The following is a 20598-nucleotide window of genomic DNA, read 5'->3' on the forward strand; positions in this document are numbered from 1 at the left end:
ATAGACTGGGTGGCTTAAACAGCAAACATTTATTTCTCACAGTTCTAGAGCTGAGAAGTTCAAGATCAAGGCACCAGCAGATTCAATGTCTCGGGAAAACCTGTTTCCTGGTTCATAGATGGCCATCTTCCCACTGTGTCCCCACATGGTGGAAGGGGCAAGATGTCTTTCACAAGAGTACTAATCTCATTCATGAGGGCTCCGTCCTCATGACCTAATCACCTCCCAAAGGCCCCACCTCCAAATATCACTACATTGGGGATTAGGTTTCAACACATGAATTTAGGGGTGGGGAGAGGCACAAACATTCAGTCTATAGCATCTACGAATCAGCGAGAATCATAAGCTTGACTATATTCCTAATTACTCCAAAGACTGTGGTTACCAAACAGTGCTTGGGTTTGTCTGTATCCGGGACGACAAATACGTGATGCACTGGCCTCCACTTTCCCATCTGTGCTTACAGTGGTCATTCTTAACAGATCCTGGCACATACACATTAACACAGTTCTTGAACAACAGTAAAAATTCTTACTACCTATTGATTAGAAATGAAACATGAATTGAAACATACTTGCCTTTCTTAGTGTAGTGGGAAAAAAAATTAATCACCACATTGGAACATGGCCACAATATTGGACCGGAAGCTCTGTGTTCTTAAGGTGCACTTTTAATAAGCATTAAGAATCAGAGAGCACTGGGCTCTCACCTCTTCCAAAGAACTATATGAAATATGAGGGAAGTCATAGTGAAGGATATACAGGAGTTAGGTAGCCATCCATAGCTTGATATTTGCTATTGGTCTCGTTTAAGCCACTGGGGACATTTTTCTTCCTGGTTGGAATTATAAACCTGGCACATACCAGGAGAGTCATAAAATCCCCTCTGGTATCTTTAATCAATCATGACTAGTATATCTACCATATATTCTCCAAGTTTAAAATAGAATAAAGTCACATAATAATCTTTCTCCCAGCAGCTAGGCTGCCTTTCAGCACAATGACCCACACTCTATGGCTGTATTAACAGATACGATCTATTCTTTAATGGAGCTCAGCCATGGGGATTAGCTACCTGTAATGCAGTTTGGGCTGTCAAGTACTCTACCAAACTGCTCACACATTACAAGTTATAGGCATCAATTCTTTCTAAGTGAAAAGGCATTTCACATTCAAAACACTTCAAACCTAATAATGGGAAATTATCATGATGGATCCCCTTCAGCTGCCGAAAGGTAAAGAGATGGAAGGAAAAACGACAGGCACCCAATCAAAAAAATTCATATCAATTCTTTTTGATCTACCTAAGGCAGATTAAACCCAAGTAGTGGATAAGCTGTCAAAAAGATTGCAGGAGCTCAGCTGTGGATCAGAAGTGTTTCTGTTTGATGGGAGGAGGCAAATCCTCATAGAACAGGAATAAAGTCCAATGGGTAGGATAGTCCAGTTTGTCTGGAGTCAGAGTGCCCTGGGCAGTCCAGCAAGGCCAGGTAACATACGTCATATTTAATTTCCCTCATGTTCAGTGGTAAACCAGGACGTTGAAAACACTTAGGGAATCTGGCCTGGAACAGAATCCTGGAAGAGAACTCCAACTAGGCAAGGGGAAGCTGGAATGTTCTATCTTCCCTGTCCTGTTACATATGGGCTTCCAAGTGTGGTCAGACCCTCAATTGACTATGGAATAAACCAGGGGACAGAGATGCTGACACTACCTGGCATTTTGGATTTCGTATCAAAATTAAGGGTGAAACTGCTGTTATTCCCAAATGATTCAATTATATTCATTCATTCACAGTTAAATTAATTTGTTTAGTTACTCCATTTTGGTTATATATTCATGGGTGTACTAGATAATATGTTGAGGGGCTTTCAGAAAAACCAGAGGAATCCAAAATACACCTGAAAAAGCTAAACCATCACTTTCTGTTACCACTGCCACAGAGATAATACAATTTTGATCATCATTCACCATTAAAACAATCTTCTAGTCCCAACATTTGCTAGGATTGGCAAACAGGTTTCAACTAGTTATTGGAGAGTTGTGTTGAGAAGGACCAGTCTTAGTGGGAAAGAGTGTTAGGACTGACTGAAAATGTCTGCAGGGGGAAGACAGAAAGTGTGGAGTATTCCTGCCAACACTGCCATCTCTAACCTGATTACAGTCCCGTGTTCAGCTATCCTCATTTTGAACCTTTTCTGCTTACACTACTACCAACTTAACATCCCGGCATTTGATGGCTGGAGGACCTTGAACAGATGATTTGATAAATTTTAATTTCAGTTTTCAGAATATTTAAAATGGAGCTAAAGCACAGTGCTTAAAAAAGTTATTCAGTGACTTCTAAGCAATTTCAGGTCCAGGGAAATAGGAACGTGTTCAATAGACAAGGTCTACATCCTCATGAATAGGGACTGATAATAGTCAAAATAATCACACCAATATATAATTTCCTACTTAGATAAAAGCTGCAAAGGAGAAACACATGTAATAAAGAAGTCATAAAAAAGTGACTCGTTATTATGTGGGATGGGGCAGGGGGGAGTGTTGAGAAAGTTTTCCCGGAGCAATTGATGTTTAAACTCATGCAAGGCTCACATAGACATTAGGGAAAACAGCTTAGTGAACAGCATGTGCAAAGGCCTTGAGACAGGAAGGAGAACGATTTCTTTAAGAAAGAAACACCAGCATGGCTAGAGGCCAAAGAAGAAGAGAAAAAAAGGTGGCATGAGGTGAGGAGCTGGATATATGGCATACCATGTTGAGGATTTTCTTTTCATTCTAAAAACAGTGGAAAAGCATTGAAAGATTATAAGCAGGAGAGAGCTACGGTCAGGAATACATTTTTTAATAGATCACTCTCACAGTGTTATGGAGATGATATTGGGGAAAGGCAAGAGAAGTAGCAGAAAACTGCTTTAAGTTTGTTTTTTGTTTTCTCCAGTAGTACAACAAGGGAGAAATAACAAGGTTATATTGTTGCTATGATTAGACCAATAATGTAGCTTAAGGATAAAAATTAGTAGGAAAATTAATGCCCAGGATTAGTCACAAAGGACCAGCCTATGATTTTAAAATGTTGAAAAGAACTAATATTTATTTACTACTTACTCTGGGCATTGCATCATGCTATGTCCAAAATGCTTGGTCTCAATTTTTGTAAGAGCCCTATCAAGTAGTCATTACTATAATCTCCAGTTTGTGAAAGAAAAAAAAACACAAAAGGTTAAAAAAATGCCCTGTGGAATGCAAATAAGACTAGGCCTGTGCTTCAGGAGATGGAAGGAATTCAGCTCAAAACTACAGCTGAACTGCCACCCTGTTCCAGTCTCCTGACTCTGGCTAGTTCCTCTCCACCCAGACACTTTGCAATGGATCTTCTGCTCTTTGCGAATGCCTGGATATCCTCTGAGTCCATAGTGTCTGATTGGCTACCTGAATTTCCATCCCGATACCCCAGTCCAGCTTCCAGAAAAGAAGTGACAACATAGCTGAAGAAAGAGACAGGACAGACGAAGTTCATTTTTCTTACAACCCATTCTCTGAAAATCCCCATGATTGTAACACTGATTCTATTTACTTTTCTGACTCTGACAGAAGCCTGAAGGGTATGAGAAATTTTCATTCATGTCAAAAAGGGGCTGAGAAAACCATGCCTATTTAGCCTTGTTGGAGGATACAGTTCAGGAGACTCTGTTAAGACTGTCTCATTAGTCATTCAGCATTTGCACATTGATGACTGAAGGCAGAATATGACCTTAATTACATTATCATGCTAAACTTGATGTTTTTCTCAAGGGCCAGGGGACAAAAGGAGAGGGATGGACGCAGCAGCTATGGGCCAAGAAATGAAAACTCCACAATATTCTGTGATATTATGTGGGGGAGAACATGAAAACAATAATATGTCGAGTGTCTTTTGTTTCCCAGGAACTAAGCTATGTATTTGTACATATTATATAAAACAATTAGTAAGGGGGCCGCCCCGTGGCTTAGCGGTTAAGTACGCAGGCTCTGCTACTGGCGGCCAGGGTTCAGATCCCAAGCACACACCAACACACCGCTTGTCCTGCCATGCTGAGGCCATGTCCCACATACAGCAACTAGAAGGATGTACAACTACAACACGAAACTATCTACTGGGGCTTTGGGGGAAAAAAAGGAGGAGGATTGGCAATAGACGTTAGCTCAGAGCCAGTCTTCCTCAGCAAAAAGAGGAGGATTGGCATGGATGTTAGCTCAGGGCTGATCTTCCTCAAAAAAAAAAAAATTAGTAAGGATACTAGTGAATTTATATTACAAATAAATGATAAAATACAACAAATATGTTTATTCTAACATTTTGGAGTTTGCAAAGAACATTGAAATAGGAAGATACTACTGCGTTATGGTTTAAGAAAGGCAATCAATAGCACACATTTCTGTCCCTTAAGTTCAGAAGTAACTGAGAAATAGTCCCAAAGGTTAGACAGATAGGAATCAAAATCTAAGTTCATTATTGTTAGAGCAGTATTATAGAACATATTTTGGGCTTGAGGCCATTATCAAGCTTCTCTATTAAGTACTTTCCCCCTAGATTTACCCTTACCCACCTAGGTACAGGCAGAGGGGCAGGGGACAGGACAGCTAACTCACAGGGGCACCTGGAAACACGATATTCCAAGGAGCTGCTACCTGGAAACCCTTACCCCATCCCGTCACTCAAGTGTGACTCCTCCCCCTTCGGGGAGGAGCTGTCTGGGGGAAGGGACCTGAAGTGTTCCTCTAAAAAATGTCCCTCAGGAAAATGTAAAGATATAAAAATAAAGTTTCCACGATTGCACTGCTAAGTTTAAAAGCATGAGCTTTAGAGGAAAACAGACCAGGCACTTAATGTGCTACCTTCTACAATTCCCTAAACAGGTCCTTAAGCCAAGAATCATCATTTCTGTTTAAAAATAACTGATGCTGTCTTTATTTAAAATGTTGATGTTTTGTTCATTGTGGAATCTTGGCATTCACTTTGATTTTTTATATTTTATATTTTAAACCTATATCAAAATACTACAATATTAAAGTATTTTTTATCTTGATTACTGAGATTTTGATGCCCTAGCATGCTATCTTCCATAGAGCAAGGGCTCAGCAAAAGTTCTTGAGTACATCGCATTGTGTAAAAAGTGGTTCTCATATCAAAGGACCTAACATAAATATAATATATGTATAAAATGGGACAATGTTTTGTAAAGATTTGTATGAATTTAATATGTAGTATATTAACTACTGATGATATTCCAAATGACTTGAGATGATATATAAAAAGTATTCTAAAATTTTGAGTTATATATTTATTTTGATATGCTTTAAATATATATACATATATGCATGTGTATAATTATGTTGAAATTTTACTTTTACAGATATTATTACTTGGGATGAGGTTAAATAAGAAATGTTTTTAAAAGTTAATAAATATAAAGAGAATATTAAGTAAATAAAATATGGACAGCACACAGATTTGGCAAAATATCTCAAACAAATGCACAGATCACTGGTGCTTGGGAAGCTCCATAAAAACACTATCATTTTGAAGTCAAACAGTGGGAAATTATAATAAATAGTCTAATAGATGCAGGAAACATGAACAGCAGTTACTGAGAGAAAGTGGAAATTAATTCCAACTGGTGGGAATTTGGCAAGGTTTTAAGGAGGAAACAATTACTGAACTAGGCCTTGAAAGCTAGAAAGGATGTCAAGAAACAGATGTGAGACCATTCGCTAAAAATCCAATGTCCAATCTGCATGCTGCATTTATTCTGGGGTCTAATCTGTTTCATTTTAGCCGGCCACATCTCTTAGCCATTTATGAAGAGCTGGTTCCGTTTCTAATCCCCATGAAGAATTATTTGTATTGCACCTTAAGGTTACCTCATTGGTAATGATAATTTCTCCCCTCTCCTTTAACATTGCCTGATTGTTTTCTAAATTTGTTTATGATGCATTTATAGCCAAGAACCCAATTGAGGGTGTTCATGCCCCACACAAGTGTGATCGGCAACACCTGGAAACAATAACAGTCTCCCCCCCGACACACACCCTTTTTCTTGTAAATTTTATATCACAAAATGAAAGTCAGTTAGAGATCCATTAAGTGGCGGTTGTAAGGGGAGGGAGGAGCAGCGAGCTCTATCTGGGTTGAAGAAGATAAGCCGCATAAATCAGCACACCTTGCAGCTGAACATTTCTTTAAATAGCTGAACAGGAAAAGAACATGCTGCTTCTATTAATATCATCAGCACTCCCTCCTGTCTTTAGGGGAAACCAGCCTGAGAGGCTGGGATGGGGGAAAAGCGACTGTCCAATGCCGAAGTGCTACAAACCAAGCCATGACTGCGCATCTGTCAATGCTGCGGTGTTGAAATTGTCCCTGGGGCAGAAACTGTCCCAGAATATTCTTGGAATCTGTCCTCTCCCATATCCCTATCTCATCCAAATTTACCCATTTTAATCTAATAGGTTACCTTTTTCTTACCCGGAGACTCTGAGTGGACAAAATCTTAGGGTTTGTTAGTTACAAGAGGCAACATACAAAGCCACTCCTGGATAGGGCAATCGCTCTCTCAATTATAAAACATTTTTGTTTTCATGCCTGAAGATCCTACCTAAAGTTTTAATTTATGTTATTTTATTTATTACACAAGAAGTCTATTGTAGACTTATTGCATAAGAAGCTTGGTATAGAAAGCAAAAAAGTACAAGATTCAAAAAGAGAGCAAAAGAGAAAAAAGAATTTAGTCAAAAACGTATCAACCAATGATAATAGTTTTGGTGTGAAGATAGATAAAATATATCCAAAATGCCTTATGTAAAAAAAATCTTAGGGTTGGATGTGTTTCAGAATTTGTTTAGATTTTAGAAAGTTAATTTGGAGCATAGTTATTACTTGACATGTCACCCATAGCAGGTTCTGGGGCAGAATTAGTAAAAATTATGAATGTTCACATTCTGTGGTGCTAAAGTCTATAAATAAACTCATGTCAGTTCAGGTTAGGTTTTGTGGCCAAATGTGTTTTGGCAACAAATATGAAAAAAATACATTTAATTTGCGGAGTGTTTGGATTTCCAAGTTGAACATTAACGCTAACATTATTACTATTCTCTGAATTGCTCTTCGACATGACAAATATATTATAACCAGCTTTCAATGTGCAAAAAAATCTACACCATCATTGAATATCAAATTTTCACTGTTAAAATTTTAATACATACATATTTTTAAATGCAAATTATACAGAAATACAAAACAAAGATGCTAAGAGCCATTTCATATCACCTCCAAAGACAGCCACTATTAACTGGTATATGCCTTTCTCAGCCCTCACTTCATATACATATGTACTACCCTATGTAAAATTATTTTTTTTAAAAATCTGGCATAATATTATACATACCATTCTTAAATCTGATTTCTCCCTGTAATATATTTTGGAAATATTTCCATATCGTTAATAAAGATCAACCTTATTCTTATGCGTGACCTCATAACAATAAATATAATGGATGGATTTTCTTCCCTCCCTTCCTTCCTTCCTTCCTTTCTTTTTTTGATAATTATGTATTGTTTTCAGCACTGTTCTAAGTGCTAGGAATACAAAGGGAAATCAGACAAAAATCCCTGAATTTAGAAAACATAGTTTCTAATGGAGAAAAGACAATGAACAAGATAAAAAGTACAATTTATAGTATATTGATAGTAAGATTAAAATTGAATCATGTAAAGGGATAGGAAGCATCAAGCTGAGACTATAGCTTAGTTTAGATAGATGGTCGGGAATGCAGGATGGCTGCCACTTAGAAGGTGAATTTGAGTCAAGTCTTTAGATAAAGAGTAAGTGAGGGAGTGAGCCATGCAGATATCTGGGGAAAGAATAGTCCGAGCAAAGGAAACATCGAGTGCAAAGACTGTGCAAGAACAGGCCTGGCATGTTTCGGAAACAAAAAGAAAGCCAGCATGGCTGAAGCCAATTAAACAGAGGGGAGGATAGAGGGCTATATCAGAGATGGAATGAATGGTCAGATTATGTGGGCCTGGTAGGTCATCAGAAGGACTTCAGATTTTATTGTAAATGAGATGGGAAGTTTTCACGGCATTTGGGGCCGAGAAGGGAAAATTTGGATTTTATTTTAAAAGGATGTCTCAATGTGTTGAGAATAAATAGAAGGGAACAGAGGCAGAATCTGGAAGACAATTTGAAGAGGCTATTGCAATTATCTAGGTGAGAAGTGTCTTGGATGAGTGTGTAAGCTGTGGAAGGGGTGAGAAAGGATCAAGTTATGCAGGTATTTTGAAGGTATCAGTGACAAGATATGGTGAGTAAGAGAATGAGAGGTGTCAAGGGTCCAAGGTGTAGGGCCTGAGCCACTGGGAGAACAGAGTTGCCATCAACTGAGACAGAAAGAATGCTGGAGGAATTGGTTTGGGAGGGAATATCAGGAATTCACTTTTGACCATGTCAAGTTCGAGATATATGTGGCACATCCAAGAAGAGATCTCAAATTAGCAGTCGGTTTGAGAGGAAAGATACAAGCTGGAGGTATACATTTAAGAGGCATCAACATTTAAATGGATTTAAAAGACAGGAGACTAGATAAGAATCTTAAGGATGGAGTTATGGTTAAAAGAAAGATTTTATTAAATCACTATCTAATTTTTGGACATATCGTTGTTTCACTTTCCACTTATATACAGAAGAGAAAACTATGTTTTCTTAGGTCAGTCTTCTTCATGCATAATTCCTTGATGAGACACCTGTAAACAGATTGAAGTAAACATGGTGATTGATGCTTCATTGATGGGAGTATATTTTTTGATTTGTGAACACAATAAGTAGTTTATGTTGCCTGGAGATTCTGTGAAGTTTTCTAGAAGGAGATGCCATTTAAAGTACATCCTAAAGGCTTCAAAGAAATTTTGCACTTGAAAAGTAGTATAAGAGGCAAGCACATTCAAAGCACAGAAGGAACATAATATGAACGAATATTGAATGAGGAAGGAATGTAAAATGCCCTAAGAGTAAATACCTACATTAAAGAATGACGTGGAATGTGGAGGGCAGCACAATGTGGCAAAGCAAGTTAATTGGAACCAGACTCTCAAGGATTTTATATTCTAAGCTAAGGAATTTTTTATTATGTTCTATAAGCACAATGCAAAGAGATAGTAAAGGTATTTAAGCAGGAGTAGGAGATTTGATTAAATTTCTATTTATGGGGTTGAGGGGAACTCCACTGGAAATATGAAGGGTTAACTCCAGTGGATAAGCATCAGATCCAGGGAGGGTCCAGTTTGTGGGCTGTTTCACTAGCCCCCTTCAGAGATAAGAAGAGCTTGGACAGCAGCCGTGTCAGGGCTAGTGGGGAGGAAGGAATTGAATTGAGAGATGTTTCTGACATTTCCATGTCCTGGCCTGACCTTTCATTGAAGCCCATGCCTCAACATCCTGAGCTGACGTTCCCAGCCCCATCTCTGTAATTCAGTGCCACTCATGTCCAAGGCTGGGGTCTTAACTTTCAGAGAAATTACTCTGATTAGTGAAACATCTGAATCAGAGATGCAGTTCTGGTTTTGTTCTGGAAGGCAGAACTTTATTTTCAAGCGTGTATGATAATTACAGGAGGCACCAAGTGCGATGGAAATGATTCCACACTGTTATCCTTTTGAGGCCCTTGCCCTGTGTCTCCTGCTTACCATCTATATGATTAGCTTAGACAAGTCATCAAGAGTACTATATGATCCTCAATTTCTTCATTTCTGAAATGGGCTCTATGAACTCTTTCCTACCTACTTCAGGTAACTTTGCTGTGTAAATTAATTGAGATACAAATACTCTTTGTAATGAATTCTACAAATATATGGTGTTCCATTGAATTGGGCTAAAAAAATTATGTTAGCCAAAAAGTTCCTTAAACAGACAGCATATAAACAAGTAGATAAATAAGGTGCTGGCTGTTAAAGGTTTTTAGGGAATCTGATTCAATAAAAATTTATGAATGAATTGCTAGTGGCACTATGATTATTGCAGGTAAAGTATAATTGGAAACATCTTGTGGTCAATTTTTAGAATATATATTCCTCTAATATTACCACACTATTTCTCTTACCAAATCATGTCTTTATAGGCATGGGAAAGTAAATTTCACTCTAGCTTAGACTGAATTCTAACAAAATCTGAATAAATGACCTTTTAGTATTTAATCAGCCCATTTCATGGAGTGACATTTTTATGTCAGTTGACTTTCTCCTATAGTCCTGTTTCTTGCATGTTAATTCCTTAGAAGGCACTGGTCTTCTGAAACAAAAACTGAAATTCTAGGAAACTGGGATCTTCCAAGTCAAAGGAAATGAACCCTCTGGATTTAGAAAGATGTAAAGTAGATGAATTCAGATGGGATTGGAGGAAGATAAGGACAGCTTCAAACAGAAGACTGAGCTGAGTTTTCTGTCTGTTGCAATCTAAGAAAGTCTAGCTTATAAAGGCTTCTATAAGATCTGGAATCACGCTTTGGTGATATACAGTTTATAACTCATACTCTTTTTTTTTTCTAGCTTTATTGAGATACAATTGACACACAACATTGTGTAAATTTGTTTTTAGGTTGTACAATGTGATGATATGATACACACACACACGTATATGTTTTTTTCAGTTCTGTCATTGTATTCTTCAGCTCCAGGATTGTTTTTTTTGCATCTATATTTCAACACCTCTTCCAGTCTTTACAGACGGGTTTCTGTAGGTAAAGACCTTTTCCTGTCTGTTCTGGGGCTGATGGGAAGACACCCGGAATTGCAGTCATGCTGGGTTGGAACTGGTTACCAGGCTTTCACTGGGTCTGCAGTGGGGTCTGCAGATGGCAGGCTTGTTACCAGGAACTTGGGTGGGTGTGGATCCCGTCTGGCTCCAGGGCGATTGGGACTGCATCCAGTACCTTGCTCAGGAGGGTAGCACTGGGACAAATGTTCGCTTCAGGGTCCACAGTTGGGTCCACAGACACTGGGTCTATTACTAGGTATAGACAGGAGTGTCTCCTGCTGGGACTCTGGACTTTCAGCACTGCTGACAGACTGTGGCTGTCAGGGGGCTGGAGGAGCATACAGGGCCCTTTCAGGATCTCCAGGGGTACAGATAGAAGTTTCCTCTGCCAGGTCCCTGTGCCAGCAGCACTGCTCACAGACTATGGCTGGAACAGGCTGGAGCCCAGTTACAGGGCCCTTGCAGTATTTACTGTCTGACCATGTTTGGCTGGCTTACCTCCAGGGACTCCTGGACCGTGGGTAAGAGAGGCTGGAGCAGTTCACAGGCCACTTAAGGGTCCACAGCCAGGATGGGGGTCTGTATGCCTATTACCTGATGCACGGGTGGGGTGACTCCTCCTGAGTTCTTTGGTATATGGTGCTGGTGACAGAACCAAAGCCAAAGGGGGCTGTAGCTGAGTCTTCAGGGGTATGGAGCTATTTCCAGATCCATAGCTGGGATCATGGTCATCGAGTCAGCCACTTGGGCGCGAGTCTGCCTTCTCAAAATGGCTCTCCTCAGTTGGCTCTGCCTCTCAAAATGGCTCTGCACTGAGGTTTCACAGTCTCCTACCAGAATCCCAAAGCTCCCACAAAGGCACTTCTGTCTGCCGATGGATGCCAATTATAACGGTCAAGGGGGAAGGATATAAGTGAGAAATGTCATATTCAGCCATCTTGCTGATGTCATTCTGCTGTTTTTAATTTCGTTCAACAAACTTGTAATGGGCATTGTCTGGGACAGACCATTTGATAGGTCCTGAAGACATAAAAGCAAACTTTACTATTTCTCAAGAGATGTAGTTTTCTGCTCTTCTCCATATGACCATCAATTCTTTTAGAAGAAGAAATTTATCCTCCCATAGTGTATAACAAAATAATGAGAGTATAATAGATGCTTAATAAATTGTTCCTGCTAATAAATTGTTCCTGCTTTTTGTTCATAATAGAGATTGGCAAGGTTTCCTACTTGTGAATTAGGACACGTCTCTGATTTGTCCACGATCTTAACAAAATTCATGAAACAGGTAACCTATGACATTTTCACATTAGCTTATATTTTACTCAGTCCTTTTTGGTCACTCAAATGACCTTCAATTCAACGAATGCTTGTTAAAGATTGTTTTGAGTGAGTTCTTATGCAAGGTTGGTGAGAAGAACAAATTTAAACATTATTCTTGCTTTCAAGGAGAAGAGAATGCAGAGTGCAGAAATACATTTGTTTGACACCCAAAACAACACTAAATGTTTAATGCTCTAATAGAGTCAAAAGAGATGTTCTAGGAGCTATAGAAAAAAGGGAAAATTAAATTAGGCCAGAGCCAGGAAGGAAGCTTTTGTGGCCAACGCAGCCTGCAAGCCCTTAACTGAAAGGGGCATTGTGGGGAGTGCTCAAGCCTTTGGCCTTTTAGAACTTTCCATGACTGGGTTTAAATTCTTGCTCAGAGGTTACTAGATTCGGGTAAGTCACTATTCCTCTCTGGACCTCAGTGTCCTCGCCTATAACATGTAGATGATGATAGCCCCACCCACCCACAGTTGACTTCATGTTAGAATAAGAATATAGTTAAGGACCAAATAATGGAACCCATTGGTGCTGTTTTAAACTGAATCATCTTACCAGTCAGTTTATCTTATATTTCCTCTTTATATGTTGTAAGACCTTTGCCCCTCCAGCATTGTGCTAGGATCAGAGAAGAAAATATCAGACGAAGGCCATTTCTCTGACATAGCCGAACCAATGCAGAAGAGAGGAGTTAAGAAAATAGCCCAAGGAAACCTCTCCACAGGAGAGCCCCCACTCCGTTTGGGGGTCTTGTGGATGCTCAGAACACAGCTCAAAGTGTAAGTTGTGAGGATCTGGCTTTCTCGAATCAAAGAGAAACTCAAAACTGTTTAGCATTCAAAAACCAGTTCCAGCTGCTTCCTCTTGGAACAAGTTATTCACCTTCTCCTCCTGTTACCTGGATGGCCTTTGTCCCACTTTGAGGGCCTGTCTGTTAGTCTGGGTCATGTCTTCTCTGTATTCTGCACAATGCTAGAAACACTACTGGAATTTATTAAAAGTTGCAACAATTGAACTCTAGCCTCTCTAAAAGTTTGAACGTACTTATTCAACTTTGCTTTTCCTTTATTTATAGAAAGAAGTAATGCTAAAAATAGGGCGTATTCATTCATTCATTCACTCATTCATTGAGTTATTAAATAAAATGAGCCTTGCATTGACATAGGATAATGGGGTTTGCAAAATGTCTCACGTGTTTAAATTTCACAATGTTATTGGTTGTCTCACAATGTTATTGTAAGATAGACAATGTGGCTAGATCGTTTATTACCCTATCATCTCCTGCCATGCCTGGTACATGGTAGAAGCTCAGTATATATTTGTCAACTGACAATGAAAAAATCACCTAAATTCTCGGAGCCTCGGGTTTCATGTCTGCAAAAAAGAAAATATAGCAACGATGTGTATCTCTCAGGATCGTTCTGAGAGTCAATAAGAATTTATAGGACACGCCAAGAACTGTGCCTTGCTTTCAACTGGACACAAATCAGAACACTCCAAAGAAAATAAGAACTTTAAAATAAAGTAGATCAAATTGTTTACGAATATATAGGCCATGAAATCAACCTGTGATGGGTATGAGGAAGAAAATATCAAGTAACTTTACAATACAAAATTGTTCCAAATCAGTTCAGTAATCTAATGGATGGTAAAAACCTAAGTACAGAAAGGATGTATAAAAATAGTTTGGAAGTGTTCTTCAGTGGAAGCACAAAACAGTCATTAGACTCTCTGCCCAAGAAAGAACATTCTCTAGCCTAAAAATATCTTCTGTCTAGTTCTAGTTGCTGGAGTATGCCTATTGTGGAGATGGATACATCAGGGTCCATTAAACCGAAGCGATTAAGTATTTGCGTCATATAAGCTCATCTGCCTTGTTTCAATCCTGTGCTGATCAGGCATACTTTCTGCTAATTTATCTTTCCACTTATCTAGTCTATAGGGAGAGGATGCACTGCCCAGGCTGACATAAAACGCAATCTACGTTAGATTTATATTTCTCTGTGTAAATTAGTAAATTGTTAGTCTGCTTTTATTCATCAGCCTCCTGTGCACTTCGTTAATGTGAACCAGCGTTTCTGAATCTGACAAACTCTGAAACACTTTTAACAATGAGTCTTTGAGACAGACAAGCCAAGGGACAGTCCCTGAATGGATTTGGATCTATAAAGGAAGTGGCACCCCATGGGGACTTGTGTGACCAAGCAACTAGCCTTTGCCAACTCAGCTCCTCTGATGTCTTTACTTGTAAACCCCAAGCACCTAATGGAGAGTTGTTATACTTTCCATGTCTATAGTTCACTTTTTCTTGCTATTATATCAGGAGGAAACGTCATTCAATGGGAAATAAAGCTATTTTCCCAAGATTTATATAGCCAAAAATTCTGCTCTGGAAAGGGAAGTCTAGGAACATGATGGGCTTTCAGGAGTTCAGAAATGAAAAAGAAAAAGGAGCTTTGAAATATGCTGTATCTCTCCTTTTATTAAATTATAAAATGTGAATAAGAAGTCTGATTGTTTAGATAAAGAGGAAATAGATAATTCAATTTCTGCCTATCTAATTCTCGATTTTCTCCACGGTTATCCAATCCAGAATTAAATTAGACAGAAAAAGATTGAACTTGAAGGGGCCTGCCCAGTGGCGTAGTGGTTAAGTTCACGTGCTCTGCTTCAGCAGCCCGGAGTTCATAGGTTCACATCCCGGGTGCGGACACACGCACTGCTTATCAAGCTATGCTGTAGCAGGCGTCCTACATATAAAGTAGAGAAAGGTGGGCACAGATGTTAGCCCACAGCCAATCTTCCTCAGCGAAAAGAGGAGGATTGGCAACAGATGTTAGCTCAGGGCCAATCCTCCTCACCAAAAAAAAAAGAAAAAAGAAAAAAGAAAAGTTTGAACTTGAATATCTATCCAATGATTCTGAACTCCATTTCTTACCATATTCTTAGATTCCTCTCTACTTTCTTCTTTTTCCAGTGATGTATTTCAATTGAGAGCAGAGGAAGATGGTGCTTCATTGTATCAAATGAGCACTGGCAGATGACATGATTATTTATACAGAAAATACTAAGGAATTGAAAAATAACCATTAGAATTAATAAGCAATTTTAGCAAGGTTTCAGGATAAAAGAGGAATCCAAAAATAAATTGTATTTTTAATGCCAGCAGCAAAAAATTGGAAATTAAAATAAAACAATTACATTTACAATAGCATCATTTAAAGGAAAATTAGGAATATTTTTAATAAAAATTATGTAAGACTTGTAAATTGAAACCTTCGCAATATTGCCGAGGGGAATTAAAGAACACCTAAAAAAAGTGGAAAGATATAATCTGTTCATGGATTGGAAAACTAAATATTATGAAGTCATTGGTTCTCCCCAAATAATTCCAGCAGATTGTTTTGTAGAAATTGACAAGATGATTCTAAAATTTATATGGAAGTGCAAAGGACCAGGAATATGCAAAACAGTTTTGAAAAAAGAGTAAAGTTGGAGGCCTTTTGTTACTGAGCAAGGGCTCAATCTGCTCCCCTCAAGATCAAAGGCCAAGCAGGCGGTGGCAGAGAAAGAACTTTAATAAGTGATAAGCTAGCATTTTGGAAGATGGTGGACTATTATTGCCCTCAAAAAACCCGTCTTAAAGGGGAACTGATTTGGAAATGACTTATATAAGGCAAACGGGGGGCGGGGGGGTGGGCTCAGAAACGTCAGGTGATGGATGACCGCAGAACGTTAGGCGCCTCTCTCTGTAGCAGATCTGCTGAATGCAACATTCCTGAGGAATCTAAGAAAACCTCGGTTACTTCCTTATCTGGGACAGAAGGAGCAGATTGGACAGAGGACATAAATTTTCTGCTAACAAGTAATTCTTTCTACCGGTTACTGATTAGCTTGCCTACATGCAGTTCTAAGCATTTTTCCAAAGCACATTGTGAGATTAAGACCGGGAAGGGGAGTATGTGCCCTTAGGGGCTTTAGTTCTACAAGTCCTCCGTGCAGGGGTGACTGTATTTTATATTTCTCCACAGGCTGCATGTGCAGATTTGGGGGAGGGGGTTCTATGTGTTGCATGCGGCAGATCTTTAGTCTATGACATGTGAAGCTTATAATTGGTCATTTTAGCTTCTGGATGCTCCTGAGTGATGCTTAGTCAGGCAGAGGGCTGTCAGCAAGCTACTCTCTTATCAGCAGTCCTCCTGCTGTTCTGCAAGGCAAGCTCAGAAAGTTTGGTTACTTTGTTTCCCACGCTAACCTTGTGGGTACAGGCAGAGTTTCATCCCAATTCAGGGAAACTTGAACTCCTTCATCCTCAGTTTGATTTTTATGCTACCTGATTTCAAAGTTTACTATAATGCTATAGTAATCAAGATGGTGCAGTACTAGAATAAGGATCAATAAATGAATCAGTGGAACAGAATAAAGAAACCAGAACTTTTTCAAAGAAGGCAACAGAGCAATCCAATGTAGACCAAAGGGGGAAAAAAAAAATCTTTTCAAGAAATGGTGCTGGCATAAGGAAGTATTATTTAAAAAAAAAAAAAAGAAAAAGAATCTCAACTCCTGCTTCACACCATACAAAGAAATTAACTCATGAAGGATCATAGATCCAAGCATAAGAGCAAAAATGCCATGAGGCTTTTACAGGGAAACATATAAGAATATTTCACAACTTGCAGGTAAGCAAAGATTTTTTAGAAGAGCCACAGAAAGAAATAACTATAAAAGAAGAAAATGATAAATTAGACTTCATCAAAATTTAAAACTTCTGTACATCACAAGACTCCATTATAAAAATGAATAAGCAATCTAATAAAAATGGACATGTTATAAACAGATACTTTGCTCAAGAAGCCATACAATTAGCCAATAAAAAGCCAAGAAAAAGTTTGCAACATCATTAGTAATGAGAGACTGCAAATTAGAAACACAGTGGATACTGTTATACACCCACAGGAATGGCTAAAATTAGAAAGAATGACAACACCTAAGGTTGGTTGGATGTTGTAAAGCAAGTGAAACTCTCAAATATTTTTGTGGGAATGTAAGTGGTACAGTCACTCTGAAAAAAAAAAAAAGTCCAGCATTTCCTTATAAAAATACACTAATCCCTATACCTAACTTCTGACTCAGCAATTCTATTTCTAGGTATTTACCCAAGAGAAATGAAAACACATATTCACAAAAAGACTTGTACAAACATTTTCTTAAGAACTTTAGTCCTAATATCCCAAAAACGGAAAGAGTTTGAATGCCTATTAGTAGGAGAATGGATAAACAAACTGGTGTATTTACTCAGCAGCAAAATCGAATGAATTGTGATGCAACAACATGGATGAATCTCAAAGACAGCTTTCTGAGTGAAAAATGCTTTACACACAAGAGCATATACTGTGTGAGTTTATTTATACAAAATTCTAGAAAAGGAGTGAAAAATAATGAGGGCATGGGTTGCTTCTGCAGGGTGGGGATTGGAATTGCCTTATAAGGGGCATGAGGGAACTTTCTGGGGTGATAATAACACAATACTTTAGTCTTGATAAGGGGTTAGATTACAGAGGTATATGAATTTGTGCACTTCGTTGGATGTAAATTTTACATAAAAGACCAAATAAATACCAAACTCTAGATAGTGATACACATGCTAAAACGTGTAGGGGAAGCACATGGATATCTGCAATTTATTTTGAAATGCACCAAAAATAAGACATTAACAGATGAGGAGAGGGATGGATAGATATGGGATGGAGCAAGTATGGTAAAATATTAATGGCACAATCTAGGTGGTAGGTGTATGGGTATTTACTTAAAATTCTTTCACATTTACTGTATGCTTAAAATTTTTCATAATAAAATGTTGAAAACAATTAGCACTAGCGTAGAAGCCTACCTGTAGGGTAAAGTTCAAACCTCTTAGCATGATGTGTAACCTAAATGAACTAATATGGATTCAGTCAAGGTTTATTCAGGTGGTGGGGTTGCTGTGTTAGAAGAAATAACCATTCATTCAAAGTAACACAAGTAACTGTGTGTGTACACGGTAATGGGGCTGGAGGAATAGAGGTGGGGTGAGTCAGTTTTAAGCAGTTGTAGTTATCAGAGACAGTGAGAACCAACTTTTGGAAATGAGGATCCTGTCTCTTCTTTTTCAGGACCTGAGTTATTTTTGCTCTTCTCAGATTGATTGATTGATTGATTTTGCATTTGACTCATCTTTCTCCCTCTCTTCTGGCTTCCTCTGCTTACTCATTATTCTGCTTCGACTCCTTTGGCTATTAAGAATGAGGTCCTCTCTGACCCTGGAGGTCCATGACCTTCCAGCTCAAGAACCAACCACCAACAGTGATTCCCTTCTGCTGCCCTCACAGCCTTGAATTATTCTCATTCGAGGCATCTTCATGTTTGGCATAAGCTGCTTCCTCTTCCTGGAACACAATGATCTCCATCCCAGCCAGCTCCAAGGCCTTACCTGGAGGACAAAATTCTCTCATCCCCAGGGTCCGAGTTCACATCCTCTACCCGGTGACATGAAGTCTGATTGTGTTAGCTAAGTGTTTGGTATCATTAATTTTACCTCAAGGAACAATGTTTTATGGGAAGAATTTTATGGAAATGAGGAAATAACCATTAAGTGAAGCTTCTTAGGAACAAGAAAACATAGTTGAGGCACTGGAAGATGGGCAGACACTTTATCAGCCCTGTTTACTCCCACATGGCACTGACTCACTCCTGGCTTTTGCTTTTTTAAGGCTTTTCCTGCCTTGTGACATCTCTGTTCAGTCTTCTCCCAGAAGGCTTAACTCTCCATGGGTGACACATTTTAAAATATCTGGAAGGAAATCTAATTGGTTCACTTATCTCAGTCTACCTACTGTCTCTGAACAAATCTATGAAAGACATATTTATGATTTAAGTATAAAAATGAGATTGAATTAGGGGCCAGCCCGGTGGTGTAGCAGTTAAGTTTGCGCATTCTGCTTCTGTGGCCCGGGTTTCGCCTGTTTGGATCCTGGGCGCAGACCTACTCACCACTCATCAAGCCATGCTGAGGCAGGGCCCACATAGAAGAGCTACAACTCTACAACTATGATACACAACTATGTACTGGGGCTGTGGGGAGAAAAGAAAAAAAGAAGAAGATTGGCAACAGATGTTAGCACAGGGCCAATCTTCCTAAAAATAATAATAATAAAAAGAAATTAAAGAAAAATGACATTGAGTTATTACTTAAATCTAGGCTGATAGATTAATTGTGAAAGGAGAAAGTACAAAATGAGTGAATCACTAAGAAAATGACTACATTTTGGTCGGTATGTATAGGAAAATGCTAACGGAAGCTAGTAGGATAATAAAGGGCATCCCAGTAAGATGCCTACTAAACATCTTCATCTCCAAGCAATGGAAAATGGCCTTGAGGGTTAATCAAGACACTTCCAATTATTGGAATTTCAACTCACCTAAATGAAAGACCCTGGAGATGATATGCGTTGTTAGCACTGCAAAGTAAAATTGGTCTTATAAACCATATATTTTTCAAAGTATTTGCATTATAATATAAAAACAGAACTTTATCAGACATCAATTGGGCAAGCAGACATCTGCATAAAGAGTAACCAAGGCAAGAGATTGAAGACTTGAATGCTTCAGGGGTAGGACAGGAGAATAACCTGCCTTTTGAAGCTCAATTGACAGGATTCTGATAAGTCCTCCATAGTGTCATAGTAGTACACATGTATTTCAATTATAACACTAAAAATATTTTTTTCCCTACTCATCTCTTAAATATTACATTCTAACCAAACTGAATTCTCTAAGCATATTTTGTTTGCCTCAGCTATACATTTAACCAAGCTTCTTTACTCTGCAATAAAATAGCCCTCAATTGTCTCCTCACTTCTAGTAAAATACTTTTACCTCTCTCTGTCTTTCTCTCTCCACTAGTGTTATCCCTGGGCGTTTCATACATAATACCAACTTCTCACCTTACATTTCTTGTGGGAAATGGATAGGGTCAGCTTCATCTGTACTGCCTACTGTCCTCAGCACAATGACAATCAATTAGTTTATTAGCCAAATAACAATGCTTTTTTATGGTCTCATATTTACTTGCTATTTTGAAGATTCTCTTCAGTAGAATTACCCAAATCAGGTTTGGCAATGTGGGCTTCATTCTTTTCTTTCTTTATTGCCAGTAATTACTGAGTTTAAAAAAATCCTTTTTTATATGCCTGTATTTAGGTTGAGGAAATAAATTCCGATAACTTAAGGACTAATGGCCAAATGGCTCCCAGTGGATTCAGTCACGCCACTTTATGGAAAATGTCATCTCCTCTCATTCCCCTTAGCTGAATGTAATCTTTCCGGTTGCTTACCTGCTGTCTAAAGACTTTTTTGCTTCTCTTGAGCATAAGCTCATAATTATGGTAAGGTGGGAATTTGGAGAGAGGAAGTGTCAAGACTGGGTAAAGTTAGTAATTTT

The 20598-nt window shown here is 38.6% G+C and overlaps 1 long non-coding RNA gene across 11 annotated transcripts in view; it reads left to right on the plus strand.

Annotated features, from left to right (window-relative positions):
* LOC147913219 (uncharacterized) overlaps nt 1-20598 on the plus strand; it is a 421589-nt gene that overhangs the window by 170547 nt on the left and 230444 nt on the right. The gene's annotated exons all lie outside the window — the stretch shown is intronic.

The sequence above is a fragment of the Ceratotherium simum genome, chromosome 29 (assembly GCF_057802395.1).
Source record: "Ceratotherium simum simum isolate JZ-2026a chromosome 29, ASM5780239v1, whole genome shotgun sequence".
NCBI classification, from domain to species: domain Eukaryota; kingdom Metazoa; phylum Chordata; class Mammalia; order Perissodactyla; family Rhinocerotidae; genus Ceratotherium; species Ceratotherium simum.